This window comes from Sceloporus occidentalis, unplaced genomic scaffold, assembly GCF_023333645.1.
Source record: "Sceloporus occidentalis isolate IW3139 unplaced genomic scaffold, rSceOcc1.0.p SCAF_3, whole genome shotgun sequence".
Lineage (NCBI taxonomy): Eukaryota > Metazoa > Chordata > Lepidosauria > Squamata > Phrynosomatidae > Sceloporus > Sceloporus occidentalis.
In genome coordinates, this window is record NW_028316983.1 from 6,137,983 (window position 1) to 6,154,852 (window position 16,870).

Genomic DNA, 16,870 nt, shown 5'->3' on the forward strand with positions numbered 1-16,870 from the left:
ATGTGTGTAATCACATTCAGTGTCATTCTTATTATTTATATCCAGCATTTATGTGCCATCCTGAACAAGACTGATCTTGTTTGATTTCAGAAGCTAAGCAGGGTCAGCCTGGCTGGATCTTGGATGATAAAGTATCAAGATATTTCAAGTTACATCTGGGAAAGAATCGTAGTTGAAAGGAAGAAGAGCCCTGGTTGCCAGCCAGTGTTAACTCTGTTGGGACTAGACACTAGAGGAATCAATAGTCTGGTTCAGAAAAGGGCAGTTTCCTGTGTTAATATCATATAGCAGGGGGAGGAATTGTCAAGGCGGGTGGACTCCAGCAGAACAGCATATTTGTCGGTCTCCTGTCTTGAGATGTCAGGGAGTTTGCTTACTAGAGGGGCAGGATTGCGCCCAGAGTCCCAAGGGCTGCACCACTCAATTTTCAGCTCCTCCAGAATTCAAGAGGGCTATTGTCATATTGGATCAGGGGCCATTTTGAATGACCAGAAGTGACATTGCCTCACTTCCAGCTGCTGTTTATGACTTTCCAGGGACTTTTTAGTTTTGTTCCTTGGTGTTTCAAGATCAGAGGATCAGACAAGATTTTAAACCTTTTCTTACATGAGTCAGCAATGTGATGCGGTGGCTAAGACAGCCAATGCAATTCTAGGATGCATCAATAGGAGTATAGTAGTTAGATAATGGGAAATAATAGTGCCACTCTATTCTGCTTTAGTCAGACCTCATGTAAAATATTTTGTCCAGTTTAGGGTGCCACAATTCAAGAAGGATGTTTGCAAACCGGAGAGTGTCCAGAGTATGGCAACCAAAATGGTGAATGATCTGGAAACCTTGCCCTGTGAGTAGCGACTTAGGGAGCTAGGTATGTTTAGCCTGAAGAAGAGAAGGTTAAGACGTGACATGATAGTCATGTTCAAATATTTGGAGGGATGTCATATTGAGAATGAAACGAGGTTGTTTTCTGCTGCTCTAGAGAACATGACACAGAACAATGGATTCAAATTAAAGGAAAAGAGATTCCCTTAAACATAAGGATGAATGTCCTGATGGTAAGAAGTGTTTGATAGTGGAACACGCTGACTGGGGGAGTGGTGGAGTCTCTTCAGAGGTTTTTAAAGAGAGGCTGAATTGCCATTTGTCAGGAGTGCTTTGATGGCAGAATGGGGTTGGACTGGATGGCTGTTGTGGTCTCTTCCAACTCTATGATTCTTAACAGCCTTTCTTACCTACTACATATCTTCCAGCATTCCTTGCTTTAGGGAAAATGGTATTCTAGTACATGAAGTGCCTATTCCTTATCAAGGCTGGTTGTTATAAACATTTAGATACAAAGAGTTTGGAGGCCAGGACAAAAAACCAATATGTAATTATTACATTTCCCTTTTCTTCCAGGATTTCTTACCAGGGACCTACAATCACCATGATTTACATGGATCAAGAAGAGCTGAGGATGGTCCAGGTCGAACACCAGGATCTCTGACAAAGTGAAGCCTTGAGAGATTTTTCTTCAAAGTTCCAGTGATACATCAGAAGGGCAAGAGCTATTGAAACCCATTCCATTACCAGACTATTAAAATTTTTCTAAATTTATATATTCCCCTTCCCCTCCCTTCTGCCAACACAGCTTTTTTATCAGCTAAATCTGTGCAGGTACATCTGGAATTCCTCTTTTATCTAAACAAAATACTGGGTAAAATCTGCATATTTTTTTCTGCTGCTGCTAAGCACTGGAATTCTGGGCCAAGATATTCATAACATTTGTTCTTTGTGCAGTTTTACGCAGGGAGAGATTCAGTTCGGGTGCTGAGGCTAGTGCCTAAATATGAGTAATTTTCTTGTGGCTGCTACTGAGCCTCTAAAGTCAGAAACAAAAAGCAAGATGGGAGATCCAGCAGCCCCCAGACCTCACTTCTCTTTCTATGACTGTTCTTTGGTGTTGGCGCTTGAAAGGAAAATGTCTGATGACAATTAAAGTAAGAAAACCCTTGTTAAGGTGGCCCACAAATTAGAAGCACTATGGTAGCAATGAGAGGCCTGCACTTCAGTGTGCCAAGTTTTACAAGTCAAGAAGCTGGTGATATTTGGGAAGGATGGAAGGTGTTCATACTTGTGTGTGTAATTCTGTGTGAGTATGGTTTGCAAAGGACTGGTGGCTTCCTTGGTTCTGTATTTTGTTTGCTTGAATGACCATGAGATCCTAAAACTTCAAGCGGATCCCTCTTCATAGGTCTCTTGAGTGTGTTACCTGTTTTGAGGACTTTTGGGGCAGATCTTGAGTAGATCTGTCTCACTGTAAATGGGAGTGTACAGCACAGTTTTTTCCTTGCTCTGTGTAGATAGGCCATTGTACATACCACATACACATACAGAGAGAGAGAGAGTTAGCCTTGTTCTGTAGGCCTCTGGTTTGAAAAACACTGTTGCTGACACTCCTTTCATACCTGTAGATCTAGCTGACCTCATCCAGTGAAGAGAAGATCTTGACACTACAGGTTCTGGCTGCTGTTGAGGGCAAGATTCTGCTCTGGTACTTCTCTTTGTTTGGTCTTGGTTTGTGGTATGTAAACTATAGGAACCTCACTGATTTGTTCCTTGCACTATTGTGCTACATAGCAATGAAGGAAAGTAGCTCAATCACAACCGTAAAACCAAGTCAACACTTTGTAGTAGACCACTTGTATGATTGCTTGTGTATATCTTCACACTGCTACTGAAACCATTATCTGTAGCCTTCGTCTGTGGGACTTTGGAGAAAATGTTATGTTTTATGCCTCTAGGAAGACTGCTCCTTATAATGGAGGCCATGAAAGAAGTCACTTTTATCTACTATGCTGCTCTTTGCATCCCCTCTCTTCCCCATTTCATATCATTCTGGGATGTGGGCTTTCACATGAACCAGCTTCTTCCTTCGGTGGTAATTTGTGGATTAGAAAATTTGCTTGTGGCTTTCCAGACCTACCATTTGCAAATTCGGCTTGGTTTTGTCTGGATTTTTCTTAACTCCCAAATTCTAGTATCTTTTCTTCCGCAAACCCCCATTCAAATAGTGTGGTCATTGCATTAGACTTCCAAGGAGAAATTGACTTGTAAACTGGGAAAGCCAAATAAGAGAATGAAAATTCCTTACTTTGTAATAGATGCAAAATCCAGGGCTGCGAGGAATGCAGCTGTAGGTCCTGGTCTTCCTGATTTAGGCCATAATCTCTCCAAAGGAAACTTTTGCAATTTCCTTGAATAGAATGACTACAAAATTCTAAGGGACACAGAGACCTTGTTCCTTATGGCTAGTAATAAACTGCAACCCATTAAATCACAGCAGTTTAAAATAAGCTTTCATAAACAGGTTTTCTTTCATCCTTTGCTGCTATAACAATCCTACCCAGCTATATTCAAGGCAGAAACAGCAGTCTTCCAAACAATAAGGTTATTGTTTTTCTCTCTTAAGAAGATTCATAAGAGTTGGTTCAGGTCTGGAACTCATCTGGCTAGCAACTTGAAACTATTTTCTAAGAGGAGACTCTTGGACACCTTTCTGGGCTGTTTGTACCTTTCAGTATCACAGCACAGTAGGATAACAGAAGTCTGAGGCACTGATCATCTCTGTTTTGACACTGCCTATGGCAGCCTGGGAACTATGCACTAGGCAATACACTACTGTTAACTAGTTAGTAATTGTATTGGTCTGCAGTAGAGATCTTGTTGTGCAGCCCATCTTAAACAAACTGCATTTTTGGACCAAATAAGCTTTTGTATTCCTTCCTTTGTACTAGAGCATCTGTGTGTGAAGCCTTGTTAGCGCCCAGTAGCCCTTACCTTTCATTTCTGCACTTTGGATGGTGGAGGAAACCATGAGGGTGGATGCATGATCCAGTCCCTGTAAAAAGTTGTCCATGCAAATACATAGCTCAGTCCATCCTGAAATGTCATCATCTCAGTACTTTTGTATCTTCAAACACATCCCCTCACTTTTGTTCATGCTGCAGTTAGGGTTGTGCTTTTGTTGTGGTAGCTAGACCACAGTGCCTTATTGGAGGTTTGAAGGACTCCTATAGAGGCAGCATTAGGCTGCAGAACTGCATTTAGTTTTTCTTTCTATTTCACTGTCCTATGAAGTCATCTCCTCCCTCCTATATCTTGCCTGGATAGGTTTCGTTCATTGCTGACAGGGTTGCCACTAAGATCTTCAGATATGGCCAAATGTTTTCTCTGTTGACCATTTCAACTTCCAGCCCATGTCTTTTTGAGTGTATCTATCTCGGGAAGCAGGATAGCCTCTTTGGAAAAACACTCATCTAATCTCTAAGGAGAGAAGATCCCCCAGCTCACCCTCAATCTGGCTGCTGACTGATCAGTTTGGATCTATGTCTGAATGTGCTGTGGTGTTACAGCCAGCAAGAAATTGTTTGACCTGAGATCCCAGAGTCCTATGAGTGCCAGGTAAGTCTGTATTCATATAGGGTTGTCTCCCAGAGGAAATTGCTTACTCATTCTTCAGGGATGTGAAATAATCACTGACAGTCTATGGCACATGGATTTCTGGGCTAACAGGGCTTTCTTTTATAGTAAGTGTGTTTTTAATGAACTGTTTACATCAAACTGTTTACAACTGGTGGTGTGGGCTGAAACTTGCCAGACATTTTCTCAGATGGCTGCAGTGGCTAGTAGAGGGACTGTCAGCTGCATTTCACGCCTGGCTTCAGCTTCATAGCACTCTGCCATCATCCCTTTTACTTGGCTTCTTTGTTGACATAGCAGGGACAGGAGGACCCATCCATGAAACTGGGATTATTGACATCCCTTCATGTGTACAATATGGTCTGCCTGTGTCTGCCCTCCCATGCTTTACCTTCCTATATACTGTGGCATCCCCTTCTTCTCCCCTCCCTGTCCCCCAGTGCTGCACACTGGTTGCCCCATTGTGTCCCCAGTTCTGCAAGAGAGAAAGGAAAGTCTATCCATGCTTTGCTTTCTTGGCATTTGGATATAGAATACCAGGCTTGAACTGTTGTCCACCCTGAGTCTGGGTTCTGGAGCTGGAAGTGGAAAAGAAGGCCTTAGGTTTGGCCATGCAACAGTGCCCTGGGGTAAAAAACATAAAGAGGGAAGGGGACACAGTGACTAGCTGGGTAGATTTCTTGATCACCAGCATGTATTCCTATCACCTGAGCAATTAGCTGCAGCACCCCAAAGACATAGGACAGTTACCTTCTTAGGTTGTGTCCTATGTGCTTTGGGGGGGCAAAGTGGTGGTGTTGGCCGAACCAGGACATGAACATTCAAATCATAATGCTGGCCGAAGATTTTAAGCTGTCCATGGACCTACCGTAATGGTTCTGGCCAGTTTTGCAAGTGTGCATATCTCCAGAGGAATGGTGATTATTAGCCTGCATTAGGTGTGACTGGGCATGGATTTGTGTTGCACTGGACTGGGATTGAGTGGCCGCTTCATCCTGGCTTGCAGGAGTTTACAGTTGCCTGCTGCCTGTTCAGGGTGCTGCTTAAACCAGAAACGTCCTGGTTGAGCTCATGCTTTCACATTTATCAGCAGCATCACAACGCCAGCTCAAGAGAGCCAAGGAGACAGAAGCCTAAAACCACACAACTTCACCTTTAGAATAAAGTTTCCTGGGAGTCAGCCTATTTGTAGGCTCTTGAAAGTTGCAACTGTTCTTTCAGCAACTCCCTGCCCTTTGTCACACCTTCAGTATCAGACTTTTGTGCTTCCCTTTTAGTAGAGCTGGTTTCATGACCTTGTTCCTTTCCTCTTTCTCCTGCTGCTACTCCTGTTGTAATTTTAAGGGTCATGGTGCTAGCATTGGGTGGCAATTGTCTTCCTTTCTCCTCCCTTTCCTTTAGGATCCCACACTGTGCCTCCCTGATATCTTGCAGAGGGTTTTGTTTTTTTTTTGGGGGGGGGGGGTAAAGCAATAAGGTTCCCTGCCCTGATCCCAGTAAGAGAGAGACAGCCTCTGAATTTCCTTGTTGTTGTTTATGCTCTTTGCATATGTCTACTTTTTGCAAAAATCCTGAGTTTAAGCCTGCCTGAGTTCCACTGTAGTATCCTTTAAACCAAGATGTCAGGTGAATGATGTACAGTTTACATCTTTTTTCCCCCAACACTAATTGTTGTTACCATAATCATTATTGGAGCAATCAAATACAAGCTTCAGCTCTCTGGAATGAAGTGGCTGACAACAAAGTTGTCCAGTATCATTGTCTGGATTGCTTTGCTCCCAGACATGAATTCATGGAATGCCAGGACTTGATAAGCAAGATGGAAAAGCTACCTCACAGCCTCCCCTTGTAGTTGGGCACATTGCATGTGGATGTCTGTGCCAGTGTCCTTTTAGAGGTGAAATAGAATCAAATCCATGGGGAAGAGGGAGCATTTGCCCCCAGAAACTCTCATCTCATTCATCTGCATCACTTCACTTTGCACCAGGAAAAGGGGAGAGGCGTATGATGAAATTCTCTCCCTGAGGAAATTACATGGAAAATTGCCACGTTGTGGTGGGAGAGGTTGCCTGCTCCCTGGTTCATTTCTCTGTAGACCACATTTGTGTGAGAGTCCAACAGACACAGAGAAATTACTCCTGTTTTTCCGTTGTGATCTCAGGTTTATCGAGACACCAAGTTGTTAAACCCACCTGCTAAGTGTAACAGGGAAAGGCTTAAACCCAGGCTTCTCAGAACAGTTCATTTCCAATGTTTGTCTTTGGGAGGAGAAACCCTCCTTTTTCTTTGCACAGAAGCTGGTAATCTAGGACCTGTGTGTGAACAACTTTATATTTTTGTTATTAAAAAAAAAAGAAAGGAAAAATTTTGGTTTACTTGGGTTGGTGTGAGACATTGTATTTAAGTTCCTTTTGAACACTGTGGAAACCCTGATTGTGTGTGAATGGCAGCAGCTTTGTAAATTAAAGAAACCGTTTGTGTGAATAAAGCTAGTGGATGGGGTTGAAAAGCCATACCCAGTTTTGAAACAAGGTGTCTTTGTCTTTGTGTTCATAATTGACTTGCTTGGTGCATCCAATGGAGGCAGGACGAGGAAGAGGATCCATTTATCAGTTGGGGGAATTCCACTTTTGTTCTTTCAACACATGGGTTGTGGAATGATTTGGGAATGGGCTTCTTTTAATGAGGAGAATCCATCTGAAAAACTGCCAGAGTGCAGCCAGTTATGTAAGAAGATTCTGGACTGGAGTTATATTAGCCAGGGTGAAAGGGTTTAGAAGAAATAGGACTGCATTAATGTGCCTCGCATAAGGTAATGCATGCACTCTGCCAAAAACCACACAACGTATGTCACTTGTATTTGTTTCCATTAATTTGCTTCCAAAATACAAGTTTTCCAAGGTCTGGTGTGAATTTTGAATTGCAATGTGGGAAAATGTAAGAGAAGGTGGAAGAGAAGGTGGAACAAGATTAAAGGCAGCTAATATGGTTGCTATAAGTCCTACCCCAATAGCACCAGATCTCATCTGATCTTGAAAGCTAAGTAGGATCAGCCCTGTATGGGCACTGTCCTGGTTTTTAGTGCCCTTGGCTAGTATTTACATGGCAAAATCACGATCGAGTGTTCCTTATCTAAGAAAATCCCCAATCCATGGGGCTGTTATACGTTGACAGCTAACTTGAAGACACATATATACACACTAAAGGCCTCTGATTTGGGAATTTTTAATGCCCACTGCCTAAACTGCAAATTCCAGCATTCCATAGTTACCATCAAAGCTGAGTGTGATGAATTTAAGCATTCTCTTCCAAGTGAAAAAAATATGGGAATTAAAGCCCTGTTACATGGTTCTTGAGTCAAAACCTGTGTTAACTGCTGTTTTTCTGTCAATACAAACACATGTTTAAGATGTTCCAACAACAAGAGAGAGCTGGTCTTCTGGTATAGCACGTGCCACAAGCTAATGTTTTCAGGTAACATTTTAATAATGTTGGATCAAGGCAGGTAACAGCATATAAAAAGAGAAAACAATAATATCAAAAGTATTCAAATTGGTCTGAAGAGAAACAATTTAGGCACGCGGAGAGTAAAATTAGGGGATCAATTTGGGAAGGCCCACCGGAAGAGATCTATTTTTATTGCCTTCTTAAAGGCCTCGAAAGATGTTAGTTGGCGGATCTCATCTGGCAGTTCATTCCAGATTTTTGGAGCGGCAGAAGCAAATGTCCTCTGGGAGGTAGTTACTAGTCTAGTTCTCTGTGACTGTAGTAGGTTCTTCCCTGAGGACCTGAGAGTGCAGGAAGGATTATATGGGAGGAGGCGTTCCCTCAGGTAAGCTGGACCCAAGCATTTAGGGCTTTATAGGTAATAACCAACACCTTATACTGTGCCCGGAAGCTAATAGGCAGCCAGTGTAGGGTGTGATAGAATCAAACTTGGAACTCCCAGTCACCAATCTGGCTGCCATGTTTTGGACCAGTTGCAGCTTCCGACATGGCATAAGGGTTGCCCCATGTAGAGCACATTGCAGAATTCGAGATGAGAGGTTACCAGCGAATGTACAACCGTTTCAAGGTTTTCCCATTCCAGGAAGGGGCGTAACTGGCGTATCAGCCAAAGCTGATAACAGGCACTCCTGGCTGTCGCGTCAACCTGCAATGACAGGTGAAGCGACGAGTCGAGGAGCATCCCCCAAGCTACGAACACAGTCCTTTAGGGGAAGTGTGACCCCGTCCAGTACTGGAGAGCCTATCACCATTCCCAGATTAGGATTGCCTATAGCGAGTACCTCCGTTTTATTTGGATTCACTTTAAGTCTATTTTCCTTCATCCAATCCATTATCGACCTCAGACAGTCATTCAGAGGAGAGATGTCATCCTTGGTCACTGAAGCAGTCCAAGACATGGAGAAACAAATTTGGATGTCATCAGCATACTGATAACACCCCGCTCCATGTCTCCGGATGATCTCACCCAGCGGCTTCATGTGAATGTTGAAGAGCATTGGCGACAGTATCGTGCCCAGAGGGACACCCGATTTGAACTCCCTCTTGGCCGAACAACTGTCGCCAAATGACACCATCTGAAATCTGCCTGATAGATAGAACCAGAACCACTGCAAAGCAGTGCCCTCGATTCCCAACCCTCTTCGGCGTTCCAGAAGGATACCATGGTCTATGGTATCAAAGGCCGCTGAGAGGTCTAAGAGCACCAACAGGGCCACACTTCCCCTGTCGATGCACAGACGGAGATCATCAACCAAGGCAACCGTGGCAGTTTCCACTCCGTATCCTGAATTGAAGCCAGTTTGAAATGGATCAAGATAATCAGTGTCATCCAAGACTGCTTGGAGTTTTCTCTTCTATACAGGCTTCCTATACAGATTGAACTGAAATGAGAATTACTAAGCTTGGTTCCTTTTTTCCAATGACTTTGAGATTTTCTGCCTTTTCTCCCACTGGCCTTCCATATTTGTCACTCTGAGGTTGCTTCATACATTCTCAAGTTCAAATACACAATGAATCCAAATGCTTCTTTTTAAGTTTGTTGCTGTGTTTCTTCAAGTTGTTTCTGACTTATGGCAACCCTAAGGCAACCCTTTGGCAGGATTTGTTCAGAGGGGCTTTGCCTTTCTGAGACTGAGAGAATGTGACTTGCCCAAGGTTTACATGGCCGAGCAGGGATTTGAACTCTGGTCTTCAGAGTCATACTCCAACACTCAAACCACTACACCACACTGGCTCTCTAGGATATAATCAAACCCATACTAGAAATTGGCCTGTTTGGCCTTTGCAAAAACCCAGACACTCCTAGTTTGGCCAGACAGTAGTTCTTGCAGCAGCTAGGATTCCAGCACTCCACCCTGTCCCAAGCTGACAGATTAGTATAGACTACTGTGTTAACCACTCTGTTTCTTTCTCTTGTGTAATTTGGATGGAGATTTTGTATTCGCTCATGGTCTAGTTGGCAATGTTAACTGCCATTTATTTAGGCGTAGCAGATTGAAAAATATGTGTGAACAAGAGGCCAGAAAATTCAATTCTGTTCCTGTAAATCGCTTGACATAGTTTCCAAGGGGCAGAGCAGCTTTAATAAAGCTGGACATTTATGTCCATCCATCTCCTCACTTCCTATTTCCCACTGAATCTGAAAAGGAGCATTCATTTTATACTTCTCTCTCACGATGCTAAAATTCATCTGCCGGCAGCTAGCTAAACTCATTGTTTGCCCTTGGCTACCCTGGAGGCAGGTCTTCATCTGGGGCAGCATATTCTTACTCATATACTGTACATCAAAAGGGGATTACAAAGGTAAAAAGTTTGAGAACCACTGGCATAAGTATTGCTTTGGTTGTGCAGTCAGTTGCATCTTTGGTTACATAACATTGCCATTCAACACACACAGTCATTGAGTAACTGAATGCGGAGATTTACATTACAGAAGTCTGATGTAGGAACTTGGGCACTAATCATTTTCCATTTATGTGACCTGCTCTGAGGATATACAGAACATGAGCATTCAAGTGGTGGTGGTGGTTGTATTTAACACTTTTTTTCCCAGTTTGAGATGCAGCACAGCTTACAAAGGTTTAAAAAGATAAAGCTTTAAAATGTATATACAAAAATTGAAAAGATAATTACACTAACAATAGAATTAAATTCAGACATAGCTATGCTAGTTTGGAATATTAGTATGCAAAGGGTCATCCAGAACCTTTGAGACTAACTGCAAAAGAAGTTGTAGCATGAACTTTTGTAGACTCGGTCTACTTCCTTAGATGCATGGAGTGAACGGAAGAAGTAGACGGAGTCTACAAAAGTTCATGCTACAACTTCTTTTGCACAGTTAGTCTCAAAGGTGCTGCAAGATCCCTTTGCAATAGAATTAAAAGAAGACCCCTGCAAAGGACGTAATAAATAAAAAGTAAAACAAATTCAGAAAGGCCTTTTCTCCCCTGAGCAATCAGCCATGAAAGGTCCACCAAAACAAAAAGGCCTTTAGCTGCCTACAGAAAGGATGGTGGTGATATGTGCCATCGACACATTTCTGACTTATGGCAACCCTGAGAATGTGTCACTCACAAAAGGTCATTCAGTGACTTTCCATGACAGAGTGGGGTATCGAACCCTGGTCTCCAGTTGTAGTCCAGTGCTCAAACTACTACACCACACTGTCTCTCACAGAAGGGGTGTTGAGGAAAGAAGAAAAGAGAGAGACTGATGGGTCCTTTCTTAGGCGCATGCAGCTATGAGAACAGGAAAACCTGTGATGTCTCAGAATTTAGCCAAATATTCCAAACAAAGCTGGGGGGAAATCATGTAGCCCTCCACAATGCCCAGCAGCCTTCAGCCAACATAGGGATGAGGAATGCTGGGAGTTGCAGTCTCTGAAGGGCATCAGATGTTATGATTCTATGCATATTCCCATTCCTAGAGTAAGTATATAGAAAGAACTGGTGTTTTCTTAGTGCTGTCTGGCTGTTAATGTGTGTACAAACCACAGAAGCTGTTAGCTTGGCGATTCTTTATTTCCCATTCGTCCTTTCTTCCAGCACAGGATCCAAGACAGCTTACTACAAATTGCAGTGAAAATGGTAATAACAAAAGTTAATTTTGCATTGCTAAATGGGCCCAGGAGGGAGGCCAGTATGGGAGAAATTTGGTGTTTAGAAACTGGATGCTCTTCCTCCTGACCTGTTGCAAAGCCTTTTGCAATACAGCTGCAAGGTGAGGCTGAAAAGTCATTAGGAATTATTTCCTGCTCAGCGCATCCTCCTTGTTGACAAAGTGGGGAACTCGAGCCCTACTTTGTGAGTAGGTGTCCAACATTTCTCCAGGTTGTACCGCTTCAGACAACAGGTGTGGATTTTAGGAGTGGAACATTCATGTAGCAGGCCAGGTGTCTATTGCTTCTTGGTATTCTCTGTGGAAGAATCCTTTCCAATGGATACCCATCCTGTAGCAACCTGCACTCCATTCAACCCTGGAGAGAAGTACCTTGAATAAGGGAAGAAAAACAAGGGATGTTCCAAAATGTGGGAGCTGAATCAAGATGACCTAGAAGAACTTGCCCTGGGAAAAGCAGAAAGTGGCAACTGAATGAAAAGTGGGAAAAGCTGGCTGAGTAAAAGGGAAACGCATCAGGTAAGAGAAGGGTCCCTACCTTTCCAGTGTGCCACATCCAGCCCTGCAGTGATCAACAGGCTGCCTCCCTGTCCCCCATGACAGAGCATGGATTTGCTATTTTTCAAAGGCAGCCTGTGGTTTGGCCCTTCCCAAAGGCACAGCTGGGGGATTACAACAGACAAGCCAAAAACAAACGGCCACATGGGATGTGTCTCTGTTTTTCCTCTGTCCGCAATGCAACCTGGACGACTGCAACTTGGCAGCTCAGCTGGGATTTAGCCTTGTACCTCTTGGAATGCCATACATTAGATGATACTAGAGCTTACAAAGCAAAGCTGCCTCTTTGGACCTAATGAGATGGGATGCAGCTTCCAGCCACTGGCTTTTTGGACCCTAGAGAATGATGGCTTTTTTCGGCTGCCCTCCATGTGACAGAACAAGCCCCCTTCAGATGGGAATATTTAGCTGATAAGGATGCCTGGAGGCAATAAGGGTGTAGAGGAGAGAATAGGAAGCATTTTCCAGGGTAGGATTAAGGGAGAGGAGGGCTCTTCAGAAGATACACTGAAGAACTAAAGTGTTACAATTCTGATGGTTTTCTATTCAGTACAAGCCGTTGAGGGCATTGTCCAAACAGCGAAACATACTGGGTATAACAATCCACATTCTGAATATTTTTGGACATATGTACAAGAATATATTCATATTTATTATATGCAAATAGAATCAGAGTTGAAACAGATCTCAAAGGCCATCCAGTCCAACTCCCTGCCATGCAGGAATATAAAATCGAAGCATTCCTGACAGACTCTGGTTAAGAACTGTCAGGAAGTTCCTCCTAATGTTGAACTGGAATTTCTTTTCCTGTCATTTGCATCCACTGCTCCAGGTCCTAGTCTCTGGAGCTGCAGAAAACAAACATGCTCCATCTTCAGTATGAAACGCCTTCAAATATTTAAACAGGGCTATCATGTCACATACATACACTACCATTTTCTGTGCTTGGGCAGTGTTCTTTAAATATGTGTGAGTGTGTGTAACATACACAAGGAAATTTCTAATAGTAAAATTTCACCTCACATCATCTTACAAGAGCTTGGAAATGTTACTTTTTGGACTACTCCACTGGCGTGGTTGCATTTGCTTTTTTGGTAGTTCACACATCTAACATTTCCAAACTCCGTTGTGTTTTACAGAGTGGTCACCTCAAACTAACATTTTGGACAGATCTGAGGGGGGTAGACAATGCACTAGAATACATCCAGATCTGACACACACAAAAAATATTTTAAAAATTGCACTTAGTACATTATGCTTCACAAACATAGTGCATGTGTGCATTCAGCATGCTGCTTCAGCTTGCCAGAATCTTCCAATGAGCCCAGTGGGATTGCTCTTACTTTATTTTTTTCTTTCCCTTTTAAAGTGCATCTCTCAGCAGGTCTCTCAGGAATTGAGAAAACTATATTTAACTTGGAGAAGACTGAGAGGGGGTGACAATTAACATTAAATATCTGAAGGGATGTCATGTAAAAGATGGAGCGAGCTTGTTTTCTGCTGTTGCAGAGACTAGAACACAAGCCAATGGATTCAAATAACCCCCCCCCCCAAAGAAAGAAAGAAAGTCCACCTAAACGTTAGAAAACACACTCCTTTTTTACTGTAATTGCTGTTTTGACAGTGGAATTTACTGTCTTGGTAGGTGGTGGACTCTCCTCCTTTGGAGGTCTTTAAACAGAGGTTGGATGGCCATCTTTTTGGAATGCTTTACTTGTGTATTCCTGCATGGCAGGGGGATGGACTGAATGACCCTTGCAGTCCCTTCCAACCCTATAATTCTGTGGAAACATTGTTTCCCAATGCAGTGATTTCCAGACCTCCCAGCTAGGCTCTGTATCCATTGTGAGGTAAGGATGCTCTGAGCCACTTTGCACACTTGGGTGTCACAAAAAGTCTCAAATCAGAGAAACAGAAACACCAGGCTGCACTTAATGCCAGGTGTGCTGTGTTGCCTTCTGTAATCATCAGGGCTTTGGGGACATGCAGAGCTACAGGTAAATGATGTGTCTGTTTCGTGCAATTTAGCAGGCGTCCCAGGCTGAAAATGACCGTGGCTCAGGACTGAGGCATGTGACGCAGCTTTCCTAGGCATTACATAACGGCTGATGTCGGGTTATGTAATCACCCAGAGCCTCATCCCTGGGAACGTGGTCGGTTTGTTTTGACCATGCTTTTGTGGGCGGACTTTCTATCTGTCACCTGCCCGCCCCACACCCAGCTACGGTTTGGAATAAACCAGGCACAAATTGCAGCAGCAGCAACAGCCGCCTCCAGCTCCCAGAGACAGATCTCATCAGCATTGTGCCCCTTAATGGCTCCCGACAATGATCTAAAATGGATTCATTCAGCCTCACTTGGCTTGAATGTGATGTGTCAATCCCAGCTTGCTGCTGTACGAGACAAATCCCTGACGCATCTTCACAAAAGTGCAGTGGTTCATCATTCATGCCAAGGCCTCCTGTGTCCATAAGGCCCCAATGGCCTGGGAAACAGGGTCACAACCTTGAAAGGGTGCCTTAATTCTTCCCTCTTTTTAATGGTATCTGTTCAGTCAGAGGACTGGAAAGCAGTGATCCCAGACCATTAGAGTTCATATTGGCTCACACTACCAGTTTCAGCACTTCCAGTAATTCCCCTAAACATTTCACAGATGGAAGCTGGACACATATGGCCAGGTAATATCAGAGTGCAGTCAAGACAATGAAAGGTATTAATGCAGAAGAACACACAATCTAGGAGAGGCTGCAGCTGTTTGCTTTTGCCTTAGCTGACTGGGAAGGGCAAGATTCTGTCCCCTCCTCATCATTCTGCTGGGTTTATTGAGGGCAAACCACATTTTAGTATCTTATATTGAAGTATTGTAGTCATAAATGCTGACCAGGCAGGCCTAGCTCCATCAGGGCTAGCCTGGAAGAAGAGACTCCTCCCTCCATAACTGCCATCCTCTGGCCTGCGAGTGAATTGACCAGACAGGCCCAGCTCCATCAGGGCTAGCCTGACAGAAGAGACTCCTCCCTCCATAACTGTCATCTTCTGGCCTGTGAGGGAGTTGACCGGGCAGGCCTAGCTCCACCAGGGCTTGTCTGAGGAAAGAGACACCTCCCTCCATAACTGCCATCTTCCAGCCTGCAAGGGAATTGACCAGACAGGCCCAGCTCCATCAGGGCTAGCCGGGAAGAAGAGACTCCTCCCTCCATAATTGCCATCCTCCAGCCTGCGAGGGAGTTGACCAGGCAGGCCCAGCTCCATTAGGGCTAGCCTGGAAGAAGAGACTCCTCCCTCCATAACTGCCATCCTCTGGCCTGCGAGGGAGTTGACCAGGCAGATCCAGCTCCATCAGGGCTAGCCTGGGAGAAGAGACTTCTCCCTCCATAACTGCCCTCTTCCAGCCTATGAGCGAGTTTGACCAGGCAGGCCCAGCTCCACCAGGGCTAGCCTGGAAGAAGAGACTCCTCCTTCCATAATTGTCATCTTCCGGCCTGCGAGGGAGTCAACCAGGCAGGCCCAGCTCCACCAGGGCTAGCCTGAAGAAGAAGAGCCCTCCCTCCGGTCCATCTGCCTTGGTCCAGGCCTCAGAGGGAGATAAGAATGCTGGACCTGATCCCCTTTCCCCCCCCCTCACCATTCCCTTCTCCTTTTGTGTCATGTCTTTTAGATTGTAAACCTGAGGGCAGGGAACCGTATATTATCCCCTCTGTTGTAAGCCGCCCGGATTCCCAGTGATTGGGCGGCATATAAATAAATCCTATTATTATTATTATTATTATTATTATTATTATTCTGTTGTAAAGTACCATGTGCATCAATGGTGCTATATAAATTAATAATACAGTGCACCTGTTGCATGCGCGATCGCACCATACGCGGATTCAAGCAAACGCTGAAGCTGCACGACAATAAAGCAAATAGTGTCCATGCCTGTGGTGTGCATGCTGTGCCGCACCATGAGCACACACCCCATTGTTTGCAATGGGGCATGAGCATACGAGGAATTCCCCTTACATGAGGGGATCCAAAACATTCCCCACATAAGGGAAGGGCCCACTGTAATAATAAACAACAAATTACTTTTGAGCTGGAGGGGGGAGTACCTCTTTTCCCTTACCTTTCAACTCAGACTGTCTGGCACAATCATCCCAAAATAGCTCTTGCCTCCCTGGTGGAGGATGGGAGGGTATGGGCCAGAGGTTCTAGTGATAAGAACAGAGCCGGGGGTTTTCTGCCCACCTTTCTGCTTTCCAGCAAGAAAGGATGAGCCATATTGGGGAGGATAACTGTGCCTGAAAGTTTGAGGCTGAAAGGTAAAGGAAGACAGGTACCTTCAGCCAACTTGATGGAGTTTTATGGTACTTCATCCTGCTTATCAGTCTTTTGCAGCTTAAAGTTACAAGGCACATGACATGTATCCAACCTGACAACCCTAAAAAGCACAGCAGATTGCATCTCTGCCAATGTGTCTGTTTATTGATCCATATGCAATGGGAAATAAGTGGATGCTTTCCCTGCAAGCCCAGTGAATTGAGTACATTGAATACACCAATGGCTGACTTTCTTCCCAGTGCCTCAATGGCCAGAAAGAGGAGGGATCTGCTTGCATTGATATCCCTCCAAAGAATAATACCAACGACACCTTGAGAAAATGCAAACCTAGGACTAACATTTACATTTCTTTTTCTCCTGTATGATTAATATTTTTGCCTTATGGAGAAGCCAGTGGAGCTTC

The 16,870-nt window shown here is 44.1% G+C and overlaps 1 protein-coding gene across 1 annotated transcript in view; it reads left to right on the top strand.

The window, feature by feature from the left end:
• STK35 (serine/threonine kinase 35) overlaps positions 1-7,290 on the top strand; it is a 35,024-nt gene extending 27,734 nt beyond the window's left edge. The window contains exon 3 of the mRNA XM_089513522.1: positions 1,399-7,290. The gene's annotated coding sequence lies outside the window, so the exon portion shown is untranslated. The remainder of the gene's footprint in view (positions 1-1,398) is intronic.
• The last annotated feature ends 9,580 nt before the right edge of the window (positions 7,291-16,870 follow it).